This window comes from Felis catus, chromosome F2 (assembly GCF_018350175.1).
Source record: "Felis catus isolate Fca126 chromosome F2, F.catus_Fca126_mat1.0, whole genome shotgun sequence".
Lineage (NCBI taxonomy): Eukaryota > Metazoa > Chordata > Mammalia > Carnivora > Felidae > Felis > Felis catus.
Window position 1 is genome coordinate 41,594,293 of NC_058385.1, and position 21,338 is coordinate 41,615,630.

Genomic DNA, 21,338 nt, shown 5'->3' on the forward strand with positions numbered 1-21,338 from the left:
AAATGCCTTTAGAAAGGAAATTGGGACTGAGTGTGGAGAAGCCAAATATGATTAAGGACAGTCAAATGGCCTCTGGCTCCGGCAAGATGGTGGTCAGTGGTGCTGAGAGCATCAATTTGCTATGGCTACCATAACACAGTGCTGCAGAAGCGTGACTTAAACACCAGGCATTTATTTTCTCATGGTTCTGGAAGCTGGAAGTCCAAGATCAAGGTGTTGAAGGATTGGTTTCTCCTGAGGCCTCTTTCCGTGACTTGCAGATGGCTACCTTCTCCCTGTGTCCTTGCGTGGACTTCCTTCTGTGTTGTCTGCGTCCTAGTTTCTTCTGGTAAAGATGGCAGTCAGATTGGGATTGGGCCCAATCAGACTGTCTTGGTTTAACCTAAACCTCTTTAAAGGCCTTGTCTACAAATATAATCACCTTCTGAGGTGCTGAGGGCTAGGGCTTCCACATATTAATTTTGGGGTTGCGGGGGGGGGGGTCACACACAATTCAGCCTGTACACTAAGCAATTCTTTTTTTTAAATTATTTTATATAATAGCGTGAGCAGGGTAGGGAGGCAGAGGGAGAGAGAGAGAATCTTTTTTTTAAAGTTTATTTGAGAGAGAGAGAAGGAGAGAGGGAGGGAGAGAGAGAGAGGGAGAGAGAGGGAGAGAGAGAATCCCAAGTAGGCTCCGTGCTGTGAGTGCAGAGCCTGATGTGGGGCTCAGTCTCACGAACCACTTCATGACCTGAGCCGAAATTAAGAGTGGGCACTTAAGGGACTGAGCCACCCAGGTGCCCTGAGAGAGAGAGAGAGAGAGAGAGAGAGGGAGAGAGAATCTTAATCAGGCTGCACTCTCACACGGAGCCTGATCCAGGGCTGGATCCCACCACTCTCAGGATCATGACCTGAGCCAAAATCAAGAGTCAGACAGTCAACCAACTGAGCCACCCAGGTGCCCCTAAGCAATTCTTTTTTAGGAATTTTGTTGTGAAGGAGAACAGAACAAAGGATTAAGGTGGAACTAAAGACATTCTCTCCAAATGGGGAGACAGGGAGGTTTTGTATTTATTTTGGATTTTTACTACGGGAGAAGTTCCAGTCGCTGGTATTGCTGGTGAGAACCGCACGATAGAGAATCTGAGACTGTGGCTGCAGGAGAGAGGGGGTTATTTCAGAAGCAAAGTTCTTGAATACCAGAGAAGGGATGGGATCAAAAGGTGTTAAATGACTTATCCAGGTCACTAACTTGTGAAGGGTAGGGCTTGCACTTGATCCCAAGGATCTTAACCCCAAAACACACTGTCCCACTGACTACATTTTAATACCTGTTCTTGGGAGCAGCGATAACCAGAACAATCCCCTAGGAAGGAAGGAGAGCAACACAACAAAGGAAACGTGTTCACATATGGAATTATAGCTGTCCTGGCCACCTATTACCACTTGCAGGGGTGAGGGAGGTTGTGAGGGGTTCACAGAAGGGGAAGGAGGAGAAACGGGTGAGGCTCTATTTGACTGATTGATGAACGAAAACACCCTCAGGAAGTCCAGTCCCCAGAGTGGTTGGATATTTCTGATCTGTGCCCTGGAATTGGCCTATTTATCTGGACTAAGCTTGGCTTCAGGTCACCACCAGTTTCAGACAGTTACATCATCAGCCTTCCGTATGCAGATTGCTACCCTCTTTCACCAGAGCCGAGAAGCATGTGGCTTTGTGATTTTGCTTCTACAAACTCTCTTATCATAGCACTTGCATGCTGGAGCCCAGATGTTAAACAAATCAATCGGTAAATAAACCTTGGCCTCACATTTTGTACGGACAAATTTAACACACACACACACACACACACACACACACACACACACACCACAGTGTCTCTTAGTGGCTGCACAGCCTCCCAGTCACAGGATCTCTGCCTGTAAACACTTCATTCTCTTTTGCTACCTTCCCTCCTTCCTTCTTTCCTTCCTTCCTTCCTTCCTTCCTTCCTTCCTTCCTTCCTTCCTTCCTTCCTTCCTTCCTTCCCTCCTTCCTTCTTTCCTTTTCTTCCTTCCTTTTCTTTCTTTCTTTCTTTCTTTCTTTCTTTCTTTCTTTCTTTCTTTCTTTCTTTCTTTCTTTCTTTCTTTCTTTCTTTCTTTCTTTCTTCTTTATTGAGCTACAACTCACCTGTTACAGAATCCACCCATTTGTAGTGTATAAGTCCTTGTCTTTCAGTGTATGTTTTTTGTTTTGTCAACACTTCATTCTTGACACTGTGGTTTTCACTTCAGCGGACAGGTCAATCTCCTGCTGTTGGGATGGCTCTGCTATTTCAGTCACAGCAATAACCCAACCTAAGGAGTTTATCTGAAGGCAAATGTCACTCTGTGACTTCCCTGGGGCCTAGTGAGCAGCTGATGAACCATCCCAATTCACCGATGAAATACAGTGTTGGTTGCATGGGCGACTGCTGTGGAATGAATAAACATGGAACTGAATGAGCAGGTTTTCCTACAGCGAGGGACGGACAATCTACTCGGTGCTCAGACAATGGCATCTCAGTATTTTTAATCCAAATGGTAGAACACCAAATCCCTTACATTTGTCTCATATCTTCTTACCAACCCTTTCCCTTAAATACTCCATCTCATTATCCTCCAAAGTGTTTGTTTTGAAACCACGAATGTCCTCTTTCCTCTCATGGAAACCACCTGTAGCAGCAACAACTGGGGCTGATGCAAACATTTGTTTTTGATAACAGTGTATTTTGAACGTCTGTGGTTTCAATTTCTATTTTCGTCCTTTACTGTCGTAATTTTTTGATCTCTTCATACTTTGTACAGATAGTTTTGCTTTCCCCAGGCTTTTCTACTCTGCTGAATACATCAGTTACATAAACTGAACTCAGAACTTCTAAATTTCCAAAATCAGTACCGTTGTCCCATGACTTACATTTTTCAGTATGGGTTCATCTGCAATATTTATTTTATTTTTTAAAGTTTTTTTTTTTTATTTTGAGAGAGAGAGAGAGAGAGGGGAGGGGCACGAGCAGGGAGGGGCAGAGAGAGAGGGAGAGAGAGAATCTCAAACAGGTTCTGTACCATTAGTGCAGAGCCCGATGCCGGGCTCCAGTTCACAGACCATGAGATCATGACCTGAGCTGAAATCAAGAGTCAGATGTTTAACTGACAGAACCACCCAGGTGCCCTTCATCTGCAATATTTAAATTGGTCTTCACAACAATTCAGTGAATAAAGTTGGGACAACCTTTATTATTCCCATTTTATAGATCAGAAAACTGTGGTCTCCTGGCTGGCCTGTAGCAAAAATTATATTTAAAAAATGGGCGAGGTACCTGGGTGGCTCAGTCGTTAAGTGTCTGACTTCGGCTCAGGTCATGATCTGACAGTTTGTGAGTTTGAGCTCCAAATCAAGCTCTCTGCTGTCAGCATGGAGCCTGCGTCTTTGGATCCTCTGTCCCTCTGTCTTTGCCCCTCCCCTGCTCACTTGCTCTCTCTCTAAAATAAATAAACATTAAAAAGAAAAAAAGGGCGATTTCAATTCCAGTCTAGGACTTTTTCCTTACCATACAACTGGCCATAATATAGGACTAGGGTTCTCCAACTTCAGCTGAATCGGAATCATTCAGAGGCTCATTACAGCACAGAATGCTGGGCTCCACCTCCAGCATTTGTGATTCCATAGGCCTGGGGTTGGGCCCAAGGATGTTCTCATTCACACCCTTGCTCCTCCACTTTCTCCCTTGCCTACCCCTCCCTTCTCAGTTTTCCTTGCAGCTTGGGGTGGTCATGTGACACAGTTCTGGACAATAAGATATAAGCAGAAGTTTTCTGGGAAAACCTGTGTTTTCCTGATGCAAAGGGTTATACTTGGCTCTTCACCCTTCCTAATTCTTCCTGCTTAGAACTGATATGTGATGCTCAGAGGTAAAGTAGTCATCTTAGGACCAACACATTAAAACCAGCAGGATAGGGATGCTGGGTGGCTCAGTCAGTTAAGCGTCTGACTCTTGATTTCGGCTCAGGTCATGATGTCACAGTTTGTGAGTTTGAGCCCTGAGTCAGGCTCTGTGCTCTGTGCTGAGAACACTGAGCCTTCTTGAGATTCTCTCTCTCCCTCTCTCTGCCCCTCCCCTGCTCTCTCTCTCTCAAAATAAATAAATAAACTAAAAAAAAAAAAAAAACCCAGCAGGATAGAAAGATATGAAGCAGCTTTGTGTCTGACAGTTCTGAGTTGCTCACCTATAGACTTGTTTCTGTGTGAGAAAAATAAATCTCTATTTAGGCCACTGTAGTCAAGTTCTGTTACTTGCAGCCAGAGGCATCCCTACCCAATACAGAGGAACAGGATAGAATGGTGCATGAGAGTCTAGGGGACCGCATGAGAAATGACGTTTAACAAGCATTTGTGAGGCCTTGTTCTTCAGCTGACACTGTGCCAGGTGAATGAGACATGGTTCCTATCCCCAAAGTGTTCATACTCCAGGTGAAAAAGCCACAGGGTAAATACATGAATAATAATACATTGTGACAAGCACAGAGGTATGAGCAAGATGCTGTGAAACCCAGAGAAGGAACGCTGCCTAGGGAGGTCAGGGGAGGCTCCCAGGAGGTGACATTTGAGCAAAGCCCTGAAGGATAAGTAAAGTTCTGCCAGGTAGAGAAGAGAAAAAAAGCTTTCTGGGCTTGTGTCCCTTCTCACCCCTATCCTTCAGGCCCAGAGGCTGGCCTAGCTGGGTGGGGGCATGCTAGAACAAGCTGCTGGCAGAGTCAATAGCTCTGCAGGAAGCTCAAAGTCCAAAGAACCAGGAGGGAAGTTGTGAGGGTTGGCCCAAACCCCTGACAGCAGGTCTAGGGAGCCAGAAATCTGGGGCAGAAAGACAAGAGCAAGAGATCACAGGGCAAGTGGGGAGGGGCAGGGCAGGAGCCCAAGAAGATGGGTCAAGGCTTGCTTCTCAAGGAAGTAAGAAATTCTGAGCACTAAATACCCTATTTCATTTCTTATCATTCAGCTTCATTTCAGCCCCAGGCCCTATCTTATTAGGCTTGTATGAAATTAATCTTAGTCCTTCCTGGGGCTTCCCCCCACACCCACGGCTGTGCTAAAATCCTGGTGTGCTATTCAGCCTGCAGGGCCCTGCACCACTGTCTCAATGACACAAAATCCTGGCTGTAGAATCTCTTCTCCTTGGTGTATCATGGGTAATCCCACCAAGTGCCTGCTATACCTTTTGGTGCATCTAGAAAGCAGGGCACAGGTTCCCTGATGCTGGTGGGTCCCAGAGACCTCTTTCCTCTCCCCAGGCCCAGGCATCTCATCTTGGTTTTAGGGAAATACCTCCCTCTGGCCCTGCTTCCTCCAGGGGCACACTCTCACCTATTCAGCTCAGTGGGCTTAGGGCTTGGGAAATGCAAGCCAGGAGGGCAGTGTCTCCAGGCCAACTCTGCTGTCCACCTGCCTAACCTCCCCTGAGACTAAGAAAAGATTCTTTTAGAATGGGTGGAGGAAAAGGGGGAAGTGCAGGGAGTAACGTTTTAAACTTTCAAACTGTTATTGGGCCACCTATTGATGGTGACGGTGTGGTTTAAAGGATCAAGGGTGGAACATACACATCCCAAAAGCTGTGAAGACAGAGTCAGGAAATGGCCTAATATGTCTGGAGAATGGTGAGTTCCTGGGGAGAGAGGAGCAAGAAGCTGAATGGGATGCGATGGGACAGCCTCGGATGACCGTTTCTTGAATCTGGATTTTATTCTATAGGCAACAAAATTCAGGAGAGGTCCATAAGCTATGCAGAGACAAGATCCTGTTTTGTTTTGTGTTTTGTTTCCCAAAGGGACAAGTCTGATAGAAAGGTGGAAGATTACGTTGTGAAGAGCCTATGGTTGGCCATAGAAAGAAGCCAGGTTAAGGGCTGGTAAGAGTAACACTGGAGATAGAAGAGCACGATCACAGTTGTAGGATAAAATCAACAGAATCTGGTCACTGATTGGCTATGAGGGAAGGATGGGGACCGACAGAAGCTGAAGAAGATTCCAAGATTTCTATCTTGGGAGACTGGGTAGTTGGTAAAGACATGTACCTGAAGGTAAGAAGAAGAGAATGGACATGGGTAGGGGGTGGAGATGGGTGACAGGAAGGAGAGAATTAAAGGTATTTAGGGCTGGTTATATGACAAGCACTGTTTTACATATATTTGTTTCAAAAAAACCCTATGAAGTAGTATCACTATGTTCATTTCACAGGTAAGAAAACTAAGGCTCAGAGATGCCGTTGCTCACTCCAGGTTACTCAGAGTTGTGGAGTCAGGATTGGAAAAGATATCTACCTGACACCACAATCCATGCGATCCCCCCAATGCTTCTAAAGTGCCATCCAGTGGCGATATCAGGAGTCACTTGTGACTCTGGGTCTGGAGTCTGGAAAACTGGCAGGAGGCACAGGCATCAGTTTGGGAGTCTTTATTACATAGAAGTCATGGAGATTCTTGAAGTCATGGGAGCAGACGAGGTCAGCTGGGAAAGGTGTGTGCATGAAAAGAGAAGACAAGGACAGATTCTGGGGAAGTTCATATTTAAGGGTTATGTCAGCTATGCTATAGAGAACAGAAAAAACAAGATTAGGATTTATATTTCTCTCATCACAGAAGTTCTGAGGTGGGGTTCTCAGGGTTAGTATGTTGGCTTCATTAGAGACATAGGCCCTCTCTTTTCTTCCACCATATTTAGTGTGTGTGTGTTTCATCCTCAAATTTGCTTCAATCATAAAATGGCCACATCAGGTCCCACCATCACATTTCAGGCAGCAGGAGTGCGGAAGAGGACAGCCAAGTGAGCCTCTTTTAAGAATGTCTTTCCAGAAGACCCACCCCGTAATGTTTGCTTACACTAGCCAGAACTCAGTCACATGCCCTATCTTCAAAGGAGGCTGGGAAATGTAGTTCTTTAACTAGGCCCCTTATTCCTTTAACCAAATCACGTTCTCTTGATCGAGAAGAAGGGAGAATGGAAACTGCATACACAACTGTAATCTCTGCCATTAAGGGGGTAGGCAGAGGAAAGAAAAAAAATAAAGAATATTTTGGGGCAGGGGAGAGAATGATGCTATAAAAACTGTAATAGTTAGGATGCTTTTCATTTCAAAGAATTGAGAACTCAGCCCAAGCTAGTTTAAACTTTGCTCAAGTAACCAAAAAATTTCCCAGGTAGGCCAGGTGTGTTCCCTGGGTCTCTGACTCTGCGAATGTATTTTCTTGGCTCTGCCCCCTCTGTATTGGCCTTGCATTCAGGATGGCTTAACAAATGGTAATTAAGTGGCTGAAGTAGTTTCTGGTACTCACATAGGCGTACCTCACTGTCCTGAGCAAAACAGACCGTCTTCCCAGCACAACTGAAATTCATTCATTCATTCATTCATAAAAATCCTAAGTAACTACTGTGTGCCTTTTCTAGATGTCGGGGATAATGTGAATAAAACAAATAGTAATCCTGCTCCATTGGATCTTGTTTAGTCAGCTACTGCTGTGTGACACATTTCTCCAAAACCCAGGGCTTAAAACAAACACTTATTATTATTATATAAATAATAATATTTATTATTATTATGTTTCTGTGGATCAGGAATTTGGGCATGACTTGGGGACTCTGGGTGCCTCTGACTTGAAGTCTCACATAAGGCCATAGTCATCTCAAGGTCTGCTAGAAGAGGATCTATTTCCCAGCTCACTCAGTGTAGTTGTTAGCCTCATGTCTTCCTGGCTGTTGGCCAGAGACATCAACTCATTGCAATGTGGGCCTTTCCAATGGGCTAGAGGTCAAGAAGCAGGATAGCAGTTAGTCTTTTGTAACTTAATCTTAGAAGTGATGTCCAATCACTTTTTCCACATTCTGTTTGTTTTGAAATAAGTCACTAAGTTCAGCTCACACTCAAGGGGAGGGGATTATCTAAGGGCAGGCATACGGGGAGGTCAGGATCATGGGAAACCACTTTAAGGTTTCTACCATAGAGCTATATTCTAGTCAGTGGAGAGAGACAATAAACAACATATACATCATATGTAAGTGACAACAAGCGCTGTGGAGAAAAATAAAGCAGAGTAAAGGAAGGCCTCTTTCAGGAGATGACATTTGAGTAGAGACTGAAGCAGACGAGGCAGCAAGGGTATCTGTGGAAGAGCATTTCAGGTAGAGTGCAGAACAGGTGCAAACCTCCTGAGACAGGAGCATGCTTGGTTATCTTGACTGAATCATACAACCAAGTTGGCTGGAGCAGAGTAAGCAAGGGAGAAAATAGTCAAAAAGGTGAGGTGGGAGACAGATTATGTGCCGACTTACGGGATGTGGTAAAGACTTTATTGGAAGGTTCCAAGCCGTGCTGTGACACCTTTTAAAAGGCTGTGGTATGGGGAACAGATGGTGAAAGGACCAAGAGAGAAAGCAGGAAGACCAGTTGAGATTCTACTGCAGTGGCCCAGGTGACAGATCTTGGATTGGGTGGAAGTGAAAAGTGATTGGATTCCAGATACATTTGATAAGATTTTCTAATAGACTGGAGATTTAGGGTATGACAGAGTGGAGTCAAGGATAACTCCAAAGTTTTTAGTGTATCTATAAGGTGGAAGTTGCCTTTTGCTGGGATAGGGAGGACAAGTCTAGGAGAGTAAATCAAAGATTTGACTTTGGTCTTGTGGCCACGTGTGAAGTTTGAGATGCCTGTTATATATCCTAGTAGAGATGGTGCAGAGGAAGTTGGGAGTATGGAGTTGAGGGGTGAGGTCCCGGTCGGCAACGGAAATTTGGGAGTCACCAGCATGGAGTTGGCATTTATAGCCAAGGACTAAATGAGATTAATCACCTGGGGAATAAGACTTAATGAACAAGAGGAGACATCTCTCAGAGCCTTTGGAAATGGGAGGATTAGGAGGATCAGGAGGGTCTGGTGAAGGGGACTGAGAAGGAGCAGCCCGTGAGAAACAGCAGATGATGCTAGGGAGGTAAAATCAACAGGGTCCACCTTGGAGGTCACGGGGAGAGGTGCTCTCCACCTTCCAGATGCTTCCAGGTCACGTGGGGGCCATAAGATTTCAAAGGTCGTAGAAGATCATTGGTGAATTTACAGAGAACAGCTTGTAAAGAGTCCTAGACTCAACAGGATGATGGTGGATTTTGGAAAATAGTGGAGTTTAAAAAAGCAACCTGGGTATGAACTTCTCTTCCAAGAATTTCTTCTTTTTTAAAAGTTTATTTATGTATATTGAGATAGAGATAGATAGAGCGGGGGAGGGACAGAAAGAGGGGGAGGGAGAGAATCCCAACCAGGTTCTGCACTGTTAGCATGGAGCCTGACATGGGCTTCAAACCCATGAACCATGAGATCATGACCTGAGCCAAAATCAAGAGTTTGATGCTCATCTGACAGAGCCACCCATATGACCCTCTTTCAAGAATTTCAATGTGAGAAACAATAGAAGTACAGGGGAAAAGCACTTATTAAGTTATACAAAGTAGAAAATCTCTATATCAATAAACAAACACTATAGCATTAAAACCCAGGCCACAGAAAGAAGGAAATTGTTTTCAGAAAATATGATAAGGTTTAGAATCTTTAAAATGGAAAAAAAACTTGGGGCACCTGGGTGGTTCAGTCGGTTGAGTGGCCAGCTCTTGATTTCGGCTCAGGTCATGATCTCACGGTTCATGAGATCGAGTACTGCATCAGGCTTTGTGCTGCTGGCACAGAGCCTGCTTGGGATTCTCTCTCTTCTTCTCCCTCTGCCCCTCCCCCGCCATTCGTGCTCTCTCTGTCTCTGTATCTCTTAAAATAAATTAATAAACTTAAAAAATTTTTTTTAAATGGAAAAAAACTCATGCAAATCGGTAGGAAGAACATTAAGACCCTAATAGGCAAATGGACAAAGGACACAAACAGACAATTCACAAAGGAGGAACTATAGCTAGTAAACAAAGATAGAGAAAAATGTCTGGCACCATTAGCAAGGAAAGAAATACAGACTGAAACCACAAGATGACGTGTTTTAAACTATCAAATTAGCAAAAGCTGTTTATTCCCTTTAACCCGGCAATTCCAGTTTAGAGAATCCTAAGAAACTAAGCCACACTGCAGATGAAAGAGCTGGCCACAGTTTTATTTACAACAGTAAGAGGAAATAATCCAAATGTTGAACACCAAAAAAATGGCTTAGAAAATTTTGGTACATTCACACAAATGTTAATATTAATCACATGCACACCACATGCACACACACACACAAATGGGAAGAATTTATGGTAACACAGTATCTTAGTGCATTTGGGTTGCTGTAAGAAAATACCAGAGACTAGGCTGTTTAAAAATTTTTTTTAACGTTTATTTATTTTTGAGAGAGAGAGAGAGACAGAGCATGAGCAAGGGAGGGGCAGAGAGAGAGAGGAAGACACAGAATCTGAAGCAGGCTCCAGGCTCTGAGCTGTCAGCACAGAACCTGATGCGGGGCTCGAACTCACGAATCGAACCGCAAGATCATGACCTGAGCCAAAGCTGGATGCAAGTTGGACGCATAACTGACTGAGCCACCCAGGCGCCCCAAGACTAGGTTGTTTATAAACAACGGAAATTTATTTCTTACAGTTCTGGAGGCTGGAAGTCCAAGATCAGGGTGCCAGCATGGTCGGGTAAGGGTCCTCTTCAGGTCGCACACTTGTGATATCTTCACATTGTAAAAGAGGGAAGCAAGCTGTCTGGGGATTCTTTTATAAGAACACTAATCCCATTTGTGAAGGCTCCACCCTCATGGCCTACTGACCAAAGGCCCCACCTCCTAATACTACCACCTAGAGCATCAAGTTTTCAACATGTAAATCTGGGGTGGGAGGCCCAATTATTCAGATGATAGCACACAGGAAAATGCCTGTATCACATTAATTGAAAGCAAAAAGTAGGATTGCAAATTGTACATACTTTATATTCTCACCCCTGGGAAAAACATTTATAGAAGAAAGGAGACCTATCAAAATGTTCCCTCCAGGTCTCTCGGGAAGACTGGCTACCTTTCTTTCTTTGTTGTCCTCTGTGCTGGCTTCCACGTGTCAAGTCCTGGGATTACAAAGATAATTCAGAAATTTCTGCCCTTGAGGAGTCTGCATCTAACCAAAACTTAAAAAACAAACAAACTGTTCTTTGGGAGTAAATAATAAAGTCTCAAAAGGTATGAACATGAATCGGGATCCCAAAATATCAGAGCAAAAATGAGCCACCAAGTGAACACCAGCCACATAGCTGGGCCTTCGGGGGCCCTGCCTAGACCTGCAGCCCTAGGGTCCAAGTGATCAGGTGCTGGGTGGGCAGTCGTAGCTGTCAGTTGAGTTCTTCTTGGAGACCCCAGCGCTGGAGTTGACGTGGCCCTGACCCCCAAAGGATTGAGAGTCAAGGAATAGCTAATGGAATTGGAGGATAGAGCTGAAGCTTCCAAACAATACGTGTTATCTAATTTCCTGTAACAGGTTTGGCGCAGTCTTGCCTCCACAGGCCTTTGCTCAAAAGCACTTGGGCAATAACATATGGGTCATTGTTGTCCTTTCCTTTCCTCTGCGGTTGCTTCTCTATCCTACTGATTTGGCAAAGACTGGCTTTGGAGGTTCTTGCTGTGATGTCAGGGTCAGGCTGGTGGGAATGCTTCTGTTTTCAGGGTTCTCGTGGATGAAGAGCGCATACAGCCATAACTTCTATTTCTCTAGTCCTTTATGTGTATTTCACATATGTTTTTAAAAATTCTGACTCACCTGAAAATTGAAGAATGGTGTTGTTAGTTGTGAAACCAACCAGCTATTATTTATTTTCTGGCAAGTGTCACCTCAACCTTGCTTCTCCCACGTATCAAATTGCAGCCACTTGACAAATGCTAAATAAGAAAAATAGTGGCTCTGATAGCATCAGGGAGAAAGCTCTCCTGGAAAGCTGTTTTCTGAAAAGATGAAAGAGGTTATTTTTCAAAATGATTAAGTGATTTTTAGTCAATAGCATGCAAGACAGATTTAGAGAACAGAGACGTGATCTTTAAAATTGGTCATAAAGGTCAAGCTAAAGGAAAATGAGCTTCTAATTACAAAAATAAGTACATTAAAAAAATTCAATTCTCAAGAGGAATTCTCAGGAATTGCCATTGTAATTAGGATTGCACTGTTTAAAGACAAACTGGGTTCAAATCCTGGCTTTGCCACTACTAGCTGTGTGACCTTGATTGAGCAAGTTACTTAATTTCTCTGTGTCATCGTTTTTTCCTCATCTGTGAAATGGGGACAATTATAGGACCTACCTTATAAAGTTGCTATGAGAACTAAATGGGTTAGCATTCATTTTTTTTAATGTTTATTAATTTATTTTGAGAGAGAGAAAGAGAGTGTGCACTCACACAAGAGGGAGAGGAAGAGGGAGAATCCCAAACAGGCTCCAGGCTTTCAGCACCGAGTCTGATATGGGGCTTGATCTCACGAACTATGAGATCATCACCTGAGCTGAGATCAAGAGTTGGGTGCTCAACCGACTGAGCCACCCAGGTGCCCCAAATGGATTAGTATTCATAAACAGCTCTGAGCAGCACCTGGTATATGATACCTGCTATATATGTTGCTTGTTAAACAAAAATATTAATAAAAGTAACTGCTGATTTTTTCTTGCTATCACTTGTTAATAAGGCAATCATCAGAAGTAAAAACTAGCATGTAAAATAGTTCTGTGACAAAATACTGAAGTATTCATTTATGTTTCCTCTTTCTCTAGGCATCCTTCTCTCCCCCTTTCAAGCAGGGAGCTAGGCTCGCTCACGCCTGTGGCTTGAGGGATTCTTGCGGGCTGGGAAGTCCATGGGCGCCTGAACCCAGTAGCTCTTCCATTCTTTAAGGAAAGCCTAAGCCCAGTGAAGTGACAGATGATGCTGAGTGTCCCTGGAGAGGTGGAGGTGAGTGAGGAATGTGGGTGCAGGAAGACATTTCCTGGAGGAGCCCTATGAGCTAGCATGCCCCTGCAGGGCCCCAAGTGGTGGCATCCTCTCAGAGGGATGGCTGTGCTGTGCTGCAAGGAAGGCACACCCTTCCTCCCATGCCTCGTGGCCCAGATAACCTTTTCAACAAATGTTGCTAGAACAATTAGAAATCACAGACCAAAACCAAAAAAGAAACCCCCAAATCTTGGCCTATGTCTCACACCTTACACAAAAATTAACTCATGGACTTAAATGTGAAACTACAACACTTTTAGAAAAGAACATAAGGAGAAAAATCTCAGAATCTAGGATTCTCTGACTTGCACCAAAAGTATCATCTGTAAAGGGAAAAATGGTTAAACCAAACTTCATCAAAATTACAAACTTGCTCTGAGAAAGACCCTGTTAAAAGAATAAAAAGACAAGCTACAACACAGGAGCAAATATTTGCAAATCACATATTCCACAAAGGACCAGTATCTAGAATATAAAAGAACTCTCAAAACTCAACAATAAAAAGTAAATCGTATTATAAAATGGGTAAAATGAAGAAACACTTCACCAAAGAGGAATACAGATGGCAAAGAAACACATGAAAAGATGTTCAACATCATTAGCCATTATGGAAATGCAAATTAAAGCCACAGTGAAATATTGGGGCACCTGGGTGGCTCAGTGGGTTAAGCATCCAACTTCGGCTTAGCTCATGATCTTGCAGTTCGTGGGTTTGAGCCCCCCATCGGGCTCTGTGCTGACAGCTCAGAGCCTGGAGCTTGCTTCGGATTCTGTGTCTCCCTCTCTCTGTCCCTCCCCTGCTTGTGCTTTGTCTCTCTCTTTTTCTCAAAGATAAATAAGCATTAAAAAAAATTAAAAAAAAACCCAGTGAAATATTATGTACACCTATCAGAATGGCTAAACAAACAAACAAACAAACAAAAATAGTGACAATAACAAATTCTGATGAGGATGCAGAGAAACTGGGCCACTCATACATTGCTGGTAGGAATGTAAAATGGCACAACGACTCTGAAAACTAGTTTGGCCATTTCTTTTAAAACTAAACATGTAACTATTACATGACTCAGCAATTGCACTCCCAAGCATTTAGAGAAATGAAGACTCATAGTCACACAGAAACCCACACATGAATGTTTACAGGAGCTTTATTTGTAATAGCCCAGACGTCTTTCAATGTGTGAATGTTTAAACAAACTGTGGTGCATGGAAAACTACTCAGTAGCAAAAGGGAACAAACTATTGATAAAAGCAATGACCTGGGGCAACTGGGTGGCTCAGTGAGTTAAGCGTCCAACTTCATTCAGCTCAGGTCACGATCTCATGGTTTGTGAGTTCGAGATCTGCGTCGGGCTTTCTGCTGTCAGCACAGAACCTGCTTCGGATCCTCTGTCTCCTTTTCTCTCTGCCCCTCCACTCTCTCCTGCTCTCTTTCTCTCTCTCAAAAATAAGCACTTAGAAAAATTAAGAAAATAAATAAAATCAATGACCTGGATGAATCTCCAGAGAATTATGCTGAGTGAAAAAAAGCTAACCCCAAAGTTACATACTGTATCATTTCATTTATACATTCTTGAAATGACAAGAATGAAATTATGGACAAGAAGAACACATTAGAGGTTGGTGGGGGTCCTCTGCTGGGGCCAGAGGTGGGTGTGGCTATGAAAAAAGCAGCAAGAGGGATCCTTGCAGCAATGGAAATGTTCTGTATCTTGACTCTTTCAAAGTCAATATCCCAGTTCTGATCCTGTACTAGAGTTTTGAAAGATGCTATACCATTGGGGGAAACCGGTAAAGGATACCAGAGATCTATCTGTATTACTTCTTATAATTGCATATGAATCTACAGTTATCTCAAAATAAAAAGTTTAATTAAAAAATCTTTGCAAGGAGTGTCTTGATATACTTCCAAATAGAAGTCTCATGCAGATTAATATTTTATCAGCAAGATCCCAGCCCAAGATCCTTCAGAGGCAAGTTTATCGGTGGATGGAACTATCTTTTTCAGAGGGTCTTTGTAGACTGAAAGTGCTAATGGTCCTTCCCAAACTAAATTCACTCCCTTTATTGTGGATAAAATGAAATCCAGTGTATATAAAAACATCTGGAGAAAGTTGTATAAATCCAGATATTTTTACACCCCTAAAAATAGATATCCATAGGGCATTATAACTATGTGAAACATATGTGCATAGCAAGAGCACATGCTTATAAATAGTTTGGAGAATATTACACATCTCACCTGTGTGTTTCAGCTCTCAGGTCCTAGAGAGAGAACAGCTTCCGGTTAGTAACTGAGACTTGGTTGTAGGGATTCCTTCAGAAGGGCAGAATGACTGACCATCTGTTGAGTACCTCCCCTGTGCTAGGGGCTTTACATTATCTAGTTTAATCTCTAGCCCTATGCTAGGAGGTGGGCGATATTATCACCAGAACAGGTACTGAGTCTCTGAATGCCTCAGTGAAGACATTTGCCTCAAGCATTGACCTGAAATTGAAACCCAAGGCATTCAAGGTCCCAAACGAGTAAGTGGCAGCCAGGAAGTCAAACCCAGGTTTGTTTCCAAAACTCTAGCTCCTCACTGCTGTCTTTCTGGCCTTCCAAATTTACTGTGTGGGGTGCTTGCCAGCCCCACCTGTGTCATGCAAATACTAAATTGTCCGTAGGATAGAGCAAGCCTTTCTCTGCCCGCCCCTGATGCTGCTGGGGCCAGCAGAGACAGAGAGGGTGGATGGGTGGGATGGAGGGTCCCCTTTCATCCACATGCTGCAGGTGGCTTTCTTGAGTCTATTTTCCCCGTTAAAGCTGTCCCAATTGATTATTTTTGCCAGATTTTATCTTCCTAGGAGGGAGGTGTGGGAGGAGAAAAGAGTAGACGAAGGCATAGTGAGATGTCTACTGAACTATTCCTTTGTTCAAGGCTTCCCCATTTGTACCCTCACTGAAAGTTCCAGGTGTGCCTCCCAGGCCCTGAGTTTGAATCCCACCAAGGCGCAGGCAAAGGGGAGCCAAGGCAGTTAGAAAGAGCACACTTTTACAGAACTCCTGTGACCTGCAGCTGCTGGTCTCCCAGAAACTTGTTTGTTGCTCGTGTTTGCTAGACTTTTATATGGTGCTCTTTTGACTGTATTTACAGGATCTAAGATTGGGAATAGAGAAAGAGAGGGAGGGAGGGCTTGGGGGAGGAAAGAGGCAGAACGAATGCTGGGACATGGCTCATCTGAAGAGACTGCCTTCAGGTCATTTCCAGTCAGATATTCAGGTTATTAATTTTTTTCTGTCTACAATTTTATTTTATTTTATTTTCAGCATCATTAGCTGATTCTTTCTTAGGATCATGTGTTGTTGTTTTATAGCCTTCTGTTTTCTTTTTTTAATGTTGAGTTTTGAGAGAGAGAGAGAGAGAGAGGGATAGAACACAAGTGGGGGAGGGGCTGAGAGAGAGGGAGACAGAGGATCTAAAGCGGGCTCTGTGCTGAGAACAGACAGCCCAATGAGGGGCTTGAACTCACAAACCACGAGATCATGACCTGAGCCCAAGTTGGACGCTTAACCAACTGAGCCACCCAGGCGCCCTAAGCCTTCTGTTTTCATTTCATGAATGTTATTCCCTACTGGATAGCTGAAATCAACCTTGCCTGCACACTGGAATCACCTGGAAACTTTAAAAATACTGATGCTTGAGTCCCAAGAAATTCTGACTTAACTGGGGATTAGTGAAGTCTAGGGAGCAGTTAAATGTGGTCTGGGGAGCAGTGGGTATCTTGATCTGCAAAAGCTCCCGGGCTATTCCAGAATGGAGACTGAGAACTGTGTCTCCGAGGATCTGAAATCCCTAATTTTCACATCCTCATTGTTCTGGTATCTGTGTTTTCTCAAGGGCAAGGTCCTCCTTTTGTGGAGGTTTCTGTCTCTTTTGGATGGTGCTGGCCTTTTTCAGAGGCTGGTGAGCTCACCTGCTACCTGGACTGTATCTCTGCCTCCACCCTGAGTCCGCTGTGGCCTGGCTATGTTAATGCCCATGTGGAGGTTCCGGGATGGGGGGCCTCAGCTCCTCACATGGTTTCCCATCTCCCCTTCCTTAAGGAATGCTGCTCAGCCATTATGGAGAGGGGACTTTCTTACTTCTAGGAGTGGCTATATTGTTTTTACTTTTCTCCCTCCGTCCCTTCCTTCCCTTTCATATCTTTAAAATTTCTTCTCAGGGTCTTATAAGGAGGTAGAGATTTCAGCATGAGTTTAGGTCACATTCTTAAACCTGATGATTTTACTTTTTAACTTTACACACTTCTGTGTTATTTGAATTTTCCCCCCACAAACATATTACTTTTGTAATAATCTTTTGAAATATATTTTTAGAATATTTATTTATGCATTTTGAGAAAGAGAGAGGGAGAGAGCTCGGGCAAGCATGGGGGTGGGGGCAGAGAGAGAGGGAGAGAGAGAGAGTCCCAAGCAGGCCCTGCTGCTGTCAGCTCAGAGCCCAACATGGGGCTCGATCCCATGAACTGTGAGATCATGACCTGAGCCACAATCAAGAGTCGGACACTCAACCGACCGAGCCACCTTAAAATATTAGGTGCTCCTTAAAATATTTTTATAAAAAGTTATTACACTCATAAAGTCTATGTAATAATCTGGAAAGATGTTCATGATATAATGCTAAGGAGAAAAGTAGAAATATGTGTAGGAGGATGACAATAATGTAAAACAAGGCAGTGACAAAAACCAAACTTTATCCATGGAAAACAGACTGGGATGAAAAAAAAAAAAAAAAAAAAAAAAATATATATATATATATATATATATATATATATATATATATATATATATTTTATAATGCTGGGGAAGTCGAACTACTCGTGTTGAAGGAGTTTAGTCCACTGCAGAAATTGCCCATGTTAAGAAATGGTTTGTGAGAGATACCCAAGCTCAAAGAAGCTGACTGGAGTACCTGAGGAAGGTGTGCCTGTAGTTATTGTCAGAAGAAAACTAACATTGTCACTTGATACTTTAACTGTAACTGTATTGGGCATGAAGCCATAGTTTAGTTGATCTTTGTTTACCTCTATTCCCATTTTTTTCAGCAAGAGTGCCTTTTATTGGTTTGGGCATCCATCCTTCCATAGCCCATGAAGTGTCTGGGGCTCCACCTTTGCCTCAAGAGGAATAGCACATGATCTAAGCCCACGCCAATCAGCATTTCACATTCCTCTTGCCTCATGATTGGTTCAAAGGTGAGCAAGTAATTTAAGCGAGTTAAATTGAAGCCACTGTAAAGAGGCTCCTTTTTTTTCATGTTGTACTTGGACCTTGTGGCTGCAGCAACTGTAGCTGTAGCCATCTTGCTTCCACGTGGAGCCTGAGAATTACACAGTACATGGAAAGCAGCAAACCATCTGGCCCAATCTGGCCATGGTGAGGCCAGGTCTTCTGCAACTTAGATTTTCAGTAAGCCAGGTGAGTTGGGCTCTTAGATGCTTATAATCAAGATAGTTCTACAAACTGTGCTTATGGAGTTTTAAAATTTTTTTTTTTTAACATTTATTTTTGAGACAGGGAGAGACAGAGCATGAACGGGGGAGGGTCAGAGAGAGAGGGAGACACAGAATGTGAAACAGGCTCCAGGCTCTGAGCTGTCAGCACAGAGCCCGATGCAGGGCTCAAACTCACGGACCACGAGATCATGACCTGAGCTGAAGTCGGATGCTTAACCGACTGAGCCACCCAGGCACCCCTATGGAGATTTGTTTTAAAAGGAAGACTAGAAAATAAGAATTGTTACCTTTTATTCAGTGCTTTCTTAAGAGAGTTGATAAGAGCTCTGTTTCTTGACCTCCACCCCTATTGGTTGGACAGATGTATCCCTCCCATGCAGAAACAGTCATTTGTTTGCTTAACCTAGCATGATGAAAACATTGCCGCATGGCATCCCACTCCTATTTCTGATTCCAGATTTACCCAACTATCTTCTGCCCTGTGATTTAGTCCCTTGACTGGGTTGATATTCAGGTAGGTACCCTCCCGTTGTCCATGAACATACTAGCATTACATGTGCTTGGTCAGCCTCCTATGAATTTGGTTAAGCAAGTAGTTGCTAGAGTTTGCATAAACTGGAAACCTTGAGATTCTGGCTGCAAAGCTGAGAAGAGTCCCAACTCACTGGTGACCCACTGTAATACAGAGGAGCCAACCAACTTAAGACTCATTATATCTCTAACTTTAACAGGCTCATTCACATCAAGAGAAGATTCATAAAGAAAGAGTGTGAACATTCAGTCTTGTGGTTCTGATAACACTAGTCGGCTGGGGGACATAGCACACCTGGATTTCCTGGCACTGCTTTCAATATAATCTTGGGCAGGTCACATCTCCCTCAGCCTCTGTTTTGATTCTCCTACTATAAAGTGGAGATAATAACAATTTTCTCATGGGGTTGTTGCAAGAACTAAGTAGAAGAATACACATGAAGCCTGAGCACAATAAAAGCTACTCAGCAGCGGATTTTACAGGAAGCTAATGAATCTTCATAGTCTGCAGGCCAGGCAGTCTGCATCCAAAGGGTGTCCAGGGCCCAGGGTTTATTCATTCCACCTGGTTCCCTGAACTTAGCTGGGCTGAAGAATCACCAGAAGGTTCTTATTAAAGTGGAAATTCCATGGCTCACCTCAGAGCTACCAAATTAGGCTCTCTAGAGGAAGGACTTGGGACTCTATTCTTGGTATTCTTCCCAAATGAATTTGGTGAGTAGGTAGATAATTGCTCTTCAACTTGTGGCCTCTGGTATAGTAAGAGTTCAATACAAGTTGGCTAAGATTGTAATAATTGTTTTTATTACAATAGAGACCTCAATCTTGGGTTTCACAGAGGAGGCAGAATTTAAACTAAGCCGTGGAGGACAGACAGAACTTTGTAAAAAGGGAACAAGGGAGGAAGCTCTGCTGTGTATATCTTCTACAAAAAAATGTGATAAAATGCAACCTCTGTAGTTCCTTTTATATGAACTGAAAGACACATTTACTGAGATCACATAAAGAGTAAAGTTGTTATCTCACCTAAAAGAATTTTGGTTAATTTTGCCTTTGGTTAACTATTGTTGCCAAAATTTGATGTCAGCTGAGTCAAAGGTCTTTTCTTTTTTTCTTTTCTTTCCTTCTTTCTCTCCCTTTTCTTTTCTTTTCTTTTCTTTTCTTTTCTTTTCTTTTCTTTTCTTTTCTTTTTTTTCTTTTTTCTCTTTTCTTTTCTTTCTCTCTCTCTCTCTCTCTCTCTCTCTCTCTCTCTCTCTCCCTTCTCCTCTTTCCTTCCCTTCCCTTATATGAAAGCTCTCTAGGGGCGCCTGGGTGGCGCAGTCGGTTAAGCGTCCGGCTTCAGCCAGGTCACGATCTCGCGGGCCGTGAGTTCGAGCCCCGCGTCGGGCTCTGGGCTGATGGCTCGGAGCCTGGAGCCTGTTTCCGATTCTGTGTCTCCCTCTCTCTCTGCCCCTCCCCTGTTCATGCTCTGTCTCTCTCTCTCCCAAAAATAAATAAAAACGTTGAAAAAAAATTAAAAAAAAAAAGAAAAAGAAAGCTCTCTAGCTTACTTAAGCAAATGTGAAACCATCGCACTTGGAACCCACCTGACAAAGACCCAACATGGCCACAGAAGTATCTAATCAAAAGAAAAAAGTACATATCAACAATAAAGAACATTTTAAAAATGTTTATTTTGAGAGAGAGAGCATGCAAGACAGGAAGGATGAGCAGGGGAGGGGCAGAGAGAGAGGGAGAGGGAGAGAGAATCCCAAGCAGACTCCTCGCTGTCAGCACAGAGCCTGACATGGGGCTCCATCTTACAAACCATGGGATCATGACCTGAGCTGAAGTCGGACACTTAACTGACTGAGCCACCCAAGTGCCCCTCAACAGTGAAGAACTTTAACATCATTGACGAGCTGGCACATGTTCATACTCTGCATTGGCACTTTTTTCCCAAAAGTAAATGGAAGAATAAAGCTTCATGACTCATTGAATCTGGGGAAGGAAAGAAAAAAACCCTACCAAAAAGACTGCAGATTTTGTGTCTGAATTGGATGGAAACTAATTTCCCATGTGTAATATTTGAATATCTACTATACTTTCTACTAAATACATAACCATAAGCTTCAAAGGTTCTGAAACATGGAGAACCAATTAGTTTTTAATTTTACTTTTGGAAATTCTAAACACACACAAATGTAGAGTAGTGTAATGAATTCCCGTGCACCTACCATCCAACTTCAACAACTATTAACATGCTACTAATTTTGAGAAGCAGGTTAAAAATCGATAAAGACCAGTGCTTATAAGTTAAAGAATTTGAAAGGGTGAAAACAGTCACTCCAA

The 21,338-nt window shown here is 43.2% G+C and overlaps 2 long non-coding RNA genes across 2 annotated transcripts in view; both read right to left on the bottom strand.

The window, feature by feature from the left end:
• Positions 1-10,527: 10,527 nt before the first annotated feature.
• LOC123383217 lies at positions 10,528-13,450 on the bottom strand. Its single transcript, XR_006592726.1, has 3 exons — positions 11,764-13,450; positions 11,032-11,077; positions 10,528-10,691 (listed from the first exon to the last, which is right to left on the bottom strand). It is a non-coding gene; the product is annotated as an uncharacterized LOC123383217 (long non-coding RNA).
• A 930-nt stretch (positions 13,451-14,380) lies between these two features.
• Positions 14,381-21,338, bottom strand: part of LOC105261377 — a 116,076-nt gene continuing 109,118 nt past the window's right edge. The window contains exons 7-8 of the long non-coding RNA XR_006592725.1: positions 15,220-15,242; positions 14,381-14,431 (exon numbers count right to left, since the gene is read on the bottom strand). This is a non-coding gene — a long non-coding RNA (uncharacterized LOC105261377). The remainder of the gene's footprint in view (positions 14,432-15,219; positions 15,243-21,338) is intronic.